This window comes from Pseudorca crassidens, chromosome 15 (assembly GCF_039906515.1).
Source record: "Pseudorca crassidens isolate mPseCra1 chromosome 15, mPseCra1.hap1, whole genome shotgun sequence".
NCBI lineage: Eukaryota > Metazoa > Chordata > Mammalia > Artiodactyla > Delphinidae > Pseudorca > Pseudorca crassidens.
Window position 1 is genome coordinate 854,519 of NC_090310.1, and position 6,541 is coordinate 861,059.

The window sequence follows — 6,541 nt, forward strand, 5'->3', positions numbered from 1 at the left end:
CCCCAGCCTGCACGACCCACCTCTTACTTCCCACTGTTGGCCCCTAAACAAAGGAACAGAGCAACGGAAGGTCTTCCCAAGCGGCTGTGAGCCCCCAAGAATCTTGTTCATCTCTGTGTCCCAGCACTTGACACAGGACCTTGCACACAGTAGGTGCTTAATAAATGCTTGTTGGATGAATGAATGGACAGATGTTTGGTCCAGTGAAACTGGACTGAGTCTCTTACTCTTAAGGAGACGAACAAGTCCTCACTTTGCTAAATACAAGGAGAACGTGGCTGGCTGGCACCCTGCTATGGGCACCTGCTGTCCACCAGAATCTCAGGGGGAATCCAGGAGGGCTTCCCGGAGGAAGCGACACCTGAGACCACTCTTTGAAGCACAGGTTTGCCCTGCCTGAGATGAGGAAAGGGAGTGAGGTGGTGGGCGACGAGACTGGCAAGGGGAAGCAGGGGCTGCCCAGGGCCCCCATGACACCCCACACTGGCAGATGCCACACCCCACGTTGCAGTCCTCACCCTCCCACAGGCCCCATCCTCAAAACCCTGGAGGGTCACCTTTGTGTACAGCGAACAGGGGCCTCTGGGAGACAGAGGGCTGTGAGTGTGGGCAGGGGGCCTCTGGGCCTCCCGCCAGTCACCCTAGATGGGGCTGCTCTCCTGCGTGACCCTGAGCTTGGATGTCCCCAAGCTCCCCTGCGACCTCGGGTGACCCCTCTCCCAGCTCTGGGCCTCAGCTCACCGCCCCCCTGCCCCCAGGCCCCATCAACACAGGTCACACCTACACCCTGGTCACTTCCCCCAGCTCAACCTCTCCACCCCCAGCAGGTTTGCCCTCACTGCCCTCCTTGCCCCCAGGCCTGCAGCCTCCGTCCACCCGGAACACAGCATCAGGTGGGCGGGAGACGGCATCCCGGCTCCTCCGCAGAGTCTGTTTGTTTTCATAACCAATTCAATATTTAAGACGCGGCGAGCCGCTGACTGAGCTCGCGGGCTCCCCCTTCCTTTGTCTCCACTCCCCTCCGCCCCTGCACCTCCTGACAAACCTAGCGGTTCTGATGGAAAATTCATTAGTGGTCGGCCGCCCCCCCCCCCCCCCCCGCCCTCCCGCGTTCCCAGGCAGCTCCGCGCCTGATGTGTCAGCCTCTCCATCCTGATTATCTGGAGACGCCAATTTCAAAGAGACATCTTAATAGTGATGTCAACGAATTAATTAGATGTGTTAATGAGCTAAAAGCAACCCAAATTAAATTAATGCAGTAATAAGCGCAGACAGCAAAATTAGCTCCAATTTCTCTAAATGATTCTGAACTGTACACAACACCTCATCTCGCTAGAACATTACCATCCCCCAAAGCTAATCAAGAACCCGGCGCAATTAACTGCGTAGTTACAAACAGGCGCGTGCACGGGCAGGCGCACACGCACACACATGCGTACGCGCGCGCGCACACACACACACACACACAAACACACACGCGCGGGCGGGCGGGGAGGATTCCGCCTGGGCCGGCCTGGGGGTGGTGAGGGCTGTAGATCCCCCCCAAATAGCCCAGGTCACCATCCCCACCCCCATCCTTCATGGATCTGGGAGGCTCAGCCTTTCCAACGCGGAGGTGAGTGCTGTGGACAGTGTCAGGTGTCTGGACCAGGCCAGGCAGGGAGAAGGGACAGCTGGAGGGCTCCCCCAGCGCCCCTGGGCATCTGCCTGGTGGTGGGGGGGGGGTTGGCCAAGGTGCAGGAGGGGCAGGGGAGGGAGGGAAGAGGGAGGAGGGGGCCGTGTCAGAGGCAGAGGAGCAGGGGAGGGGCAGCACGAGCTGAGTTGTTTATTGCTTGCATCAGAATCTGAGTTGCAACTATAAAGCTAATTGTCCAGCCCGGCTGATTTCCCACCGGGCAGGAAGAGCTGCTAATAGCTTCCAAGCCGCTCAGGTACCTGATTAGCTGTAATTGCTGCTGGATACGGGAGAGGGGTGAGGACAGAAGTGGAGAAGGCGGCAGGGAGGGGGAGACAGGGTGTGGGTGCGGAGTGAGGCCAGATGGAGGGCGGGGCCGGGTGGGAGGGGCCAGGCAGGTGCAGGGGGAGGGCCGTGGCCAGAGGAGGTGAGGGAAGAGGCAGAGGTGACTTGGGAAGGGCCGGCCCCCCAGCAGCCTCTCTGAGGACCACCCTCATGCACACACCACGTGTGGGCCCAGGACCCAGAGCGGGGGATCGGAGCAGGCCCAGAGCTGTACACAGTCGGTGCCAACAGGCGGGGACTGGAGCAGCTGCCCCCACGGGCCCGGGCTGGCAGGCGGCTCAAGCAGGACCCCCACCCATCTCCCACCCTCCCGCCTTTTAGAAGGGGGAGTTCAGTCTCCTTAGCCAGGGAGCTTCTTGTTCATTTCTGACCGACCTGGGGAACAGCGAAGAGCTGATTGATTAGCCCCGCCCATCACCGCCCAGCTCCCCCCACCCCGGCACCCAGCCCCCTGGAGAATGGCTCTCCCCAGAGCAGGGCAGCGGCGGGGTCCCCAGGAGGACCGCACATAGGGGTCGGGGCAGGGGGCCGAGAAGCCCTATTGGCCTACAGGCCGCCTCTTCCCCGGGCAGGAACCCTCCTCTCCCTCCCGCCCTGTCCTTCCCTCCTCATTTCCTGGGTGTTTTTCGCTCACGCATTTGTTTGTTTTTCAGCTTATTGATTCACTTAAAATATTTTCATCTTGCTCCAAACTGGAAGGAAGGTGACATCACCTCATTAATCCCCCGGCGGCCACAAACTGCGCCCCCCGTGGTGGCACCCCCCCCCCGGGGGACCAAGGTGACTGTCACTCCCCTGCCCTGGCTGAGCCCCTGACATGCGCACTGTTGATGGAGCGCCCTAGGGGAGCCTGCGCACCTGAGGGCAGAGGACAGGCCCCGGGAGGTGGCTTCTGGGGAAGGGTGTGGGTTAGTGGGGTGCCAGGCATGCATGGCAGGACAATGGGGGGCTGCCGGGGCTCCTCATGAGTCCCAGAGCCAGGCCTCACCCCCTTGGCCTCCGCTTTCAAACCTGCAAAATGGGGGCATCACAGCCGTGCTTTCCAGGAGCAAAAAGGCTCAGGGTCTTCAGGGCCAGAAGACACGGCTGCCACCCGAGGCCACCCAGGCCACATGTCCGCGGATGAGGCGTTGCGAAGCACTCATGAGGGCAGGTGGGTCCGTGCCCACCTGGCGTCGGAGTGTGTGGCCCCCACGGGTCCAAATTCCCAGCTGGGGCCTCGCTCCATTCTACAGGTGGGGAGAGTGAGGCTGGGGGCCGGGTGGGTATTGCTCAAGGTCACACGGGCCCTCGGCACGTCCCCCTCCAGGGCTGAGTGGTCACCTTTGGCGGTTGTTTGAGGATTTTATTTCCCAGCAGCAAGAAAGGATTGTTTTGCTCGGCAAGAGTTCCAATGCGTTTTCCCCTCTCTGGGCAGGGGTGAGTCCCAGAGCCCGCCCCGGGGTGAGGACATCAGGGGTGGGAGGGGCTGTGGGCAGGTGATGGAGAAGGGGCGGGGCCACATATCGGCCAGTCAGGTGGCTGGAAGTGGCAGCCGCATGGCCACGCTTTAGCCTCCATCCTCTGACACGGGCAAGTGGGCTGGGGGCTTCTGTGGACGGGGAGAGCCCTGTCGCATCGCCCAGGTGCAGACAGGTGCATGTGTGGGCCGGCCGGCGGGCCTCGGGGAGCCTGGCGTTGGCGTGTCGGTCACACACCTGGAGGCCGCCCAGGCTCCCACAGCCCACGCCAATTAGGAACTCACTTTACATTATTTTAATTTGTCTCTGGGGCCCTGGAAGGAAAGTCATGCGATTATTATTATTATTATATTTTGGCTGGAAATTGCAGCCACCGTTATATAAATTACATATAGTTGAATCCACCAGTTTCTTTTAAACCACCATGTTTTCCCCTCCCCAGCAACGGGCAGCTTCTCCTCACCACTCGCCTCCGTGCCCCTGGTGAGAACTTTCTGGCCCTGGGAGGAGGGGGGAGGCCTGCAGACCACCCGACCGCCTCACCCACAGGGGACAGGGGGCTTTGAAATCCAGCCCTTGTGGGTCTGCCCCTGCGGCACCACTGCTCGCTGTGTGACCTCGAGCTAGGTGCCTACCCTCTCTGAGCCTCAGTTTTCTCATCTGTGACAGCCTCTGCCTCAGAGGGCTGGCGTGAGGTTTAAAGGCAATAATGTCTAGAACGCCCTCGGGGTGGTGCCCACGGGCAGGATCCTGCTGGGAGAACTCGGTGTCCAGCCACCCAGCCCGCAGCACGGGCACCTATTACTGGGGTCTGTTTTATCAGGCGTGGGGGACACACAGACTCAGAAATGATTGTCCTGAAAGAAGAAGTTCGTGTTATGATCACAGAGTCCCCTGGAAACAAGAGGCCGCACACAGAGGGCCACGCCAGGAAGCTCCAGGGTCAGGCAGGAGGCAGAGGCAAGGGCACTTCGGGCCAGGGGCTGTGTCCCGGGTTGTCGGGGAGCTGCCCGGAGATGAGGGCAGGTGGACCGTGGCCGGGAGGGTGCCACGCTGTGGGGAAGGGGGTGGGGCAGGCTCTGCATTAGGTGTTTGCATCTGAAAACACACTCTGGCCGGTGAGTCCTAACAGTGTCTAGGACTTGGCTGACCCCGGGGAGGGCTTAGCAAGGCCCTGATGTCAGCGCACCAAACATACAGAAAATAAGAAAACACAGTTAGCACGATGGCATGAAAGTGATGCCAGTGACTGATCCCTCTGTGAGGGCTGAGAGAGGAGGCTGCCCCAGAGCACAGGCGGGCACGCCGGGGCCCAGGGGAAGCCACGTGCTTCAGGCCACCCAGGGAACGGGGCAGGGCCCGGCGAAGACCAGCCTGGGGTGGCCTCAACCTCCTTGGGCTTCGGGCTGTTGGGAGAGAGACGGGGGAGCCTGCCGGTGGGTTGGATGTGGGTGGACGCAGGCCGTGTTGGTCTGCGTCAGGGTCCCACGAGGCCGTATCTGTGGCACACGGGTGCATAGCCAGGGCTCCATGAGCACTCATTCTCTGGGTGACCTTGGACAAGCCCCTGCCCCCTCCAGCCCTGTCTCCCTGTCCACACTGCGGGGGATGCCATGTTGGGTCAGGGGCTAGTCTCTCAGATGGCATGTGCCCCTCACCCTGGCACCCTTGCTTCTGGGAACGTATCCCACGATGCTCTCGGACACGGGGCCCAGGTGGTGCCCCAGCTGATCCCCGCACACCCCGTCTGGCGGTAACCGCCTGGAAACGACTCACAGAGGGGCTGGTGGGCTGGGGCTACAGACAGGACCCTGTGCCGGCCGGCAAGACGCAGGACGGACGCTGTCACCGTGGGGAAAGGGGGAGGTCAGCTTTATTCCTCGTACAACCACGGGGTGCTTCTGGGTACAAGAGACCGCGGGCGGGCCTGGGATCCGCAGCGAAAGGGAAACTTACTTGTCAGCCCGTCCCTTCTGTGCCCGAGATTGTTTTTCACCATGTACCTGTGTTACTTTCTTTTTAAAGAAATTTCAAGCACTTCTAAGTGTACATCCAAGAAAATTGAGAACATTTGTCCATGCAAAGATCTGCACACGGGTGTTCAAAGAAGTGTGACTTACAATAGCCAAAAGGTGGAGACAGCGCAAACGCCCATCACAGGATGAGTGGGTAAACAAATGTGGTCCATCGACACCGGGGAATGTGATTCAGCCTCAGAAAGGAAGGAGGCACTGACCCCGCTACAACATGGATGAACCGTGAAGACGCATACACAAAAGTGAAAGAAGCCAACACAAAAGGACACGTAACGCCACTTACTAAAAAAGTGTCCAGGGCTTCCCTGGTGGCGCAGTGGTTGAGAGTCCGCCTGCCGATGCAGGGGACATGGGTTCGTGCCCGGGTCCGGGAAGATCCCACATGTGGCGGAGCGGCTGGGCCCGTGAGCCATGGCCGCTGGGCCTGCGCGTCCGGAGCCTGTGCTCCGCAACGGGAGGGGCCACAGCAGTGAGAGGACCGCGTACCGCAAAAAAAGAAAAAAAAGAAGTGTCCAGAATAAGCAAATCTACGTAAACAGAGAGGGCTGGGGGCTGGGGAGGAAGGGGAGCGGGGCTTCTTTCGGGGGGGCTGTGACGGTGTTCTGGGGTCAGGTGGTGATGGCCACACTGCTGTGTGCGCACTGAAAACGCTGAACTATACGCTTTAGAGAAGAGGGTTGTACCGTACAGTGTGTGAGTTTCCCAGGGCTGCTGTAACAAGCACCGCAAACTAGGTGACCTGAAACCACAGGTGCTGGAGGCCAGAAGCCTGAGCTCAAGGTGTCGGCAGGGCCAGCCTCCCTCCACACACTCGAGGGGAGGGTCCCGACTTGCCTGCTTGCCTCCTGGGGGGCAGGGGGCATCCTCGGCTAGTGGCCGCATGGCTCCAATCTCTGCCTGTGTCTTCCCGTGGCTTCCCCGCTTCCTGGAAGGACACCAGTCACCGTGTTTTAGGGCCCACCCTAAAGACCTCATCTCAGCTGGATTACCTCTGCAAAGACCTTATTTCCAGGCAAGGTCCCATT

At 60.3% G+C, this 6,541-nt stretch overlaps 1 long non-coding RNA gene across 1 annotated transcript; it reads left to right on the plus strand.

Moving 5' to 3' along the window:
• The first annotated feature begins 1,472 nt into the window (after window positions 1-1,472).
• Window positions 1,473-5,792, plus strand: LOC137206573 (uncharacterized). The gene is made up of 2 exons (XR_010934692.1): window positions 1,473-1,615; window positions 5,506-5,792. It is a non-coding gene; the product is annotated as an uncharacterized lncRNA (long non-coding RNA).
• The last annotated feature ends 749 nt before the right edge of the window (window positions 5,793-6,541 follow it).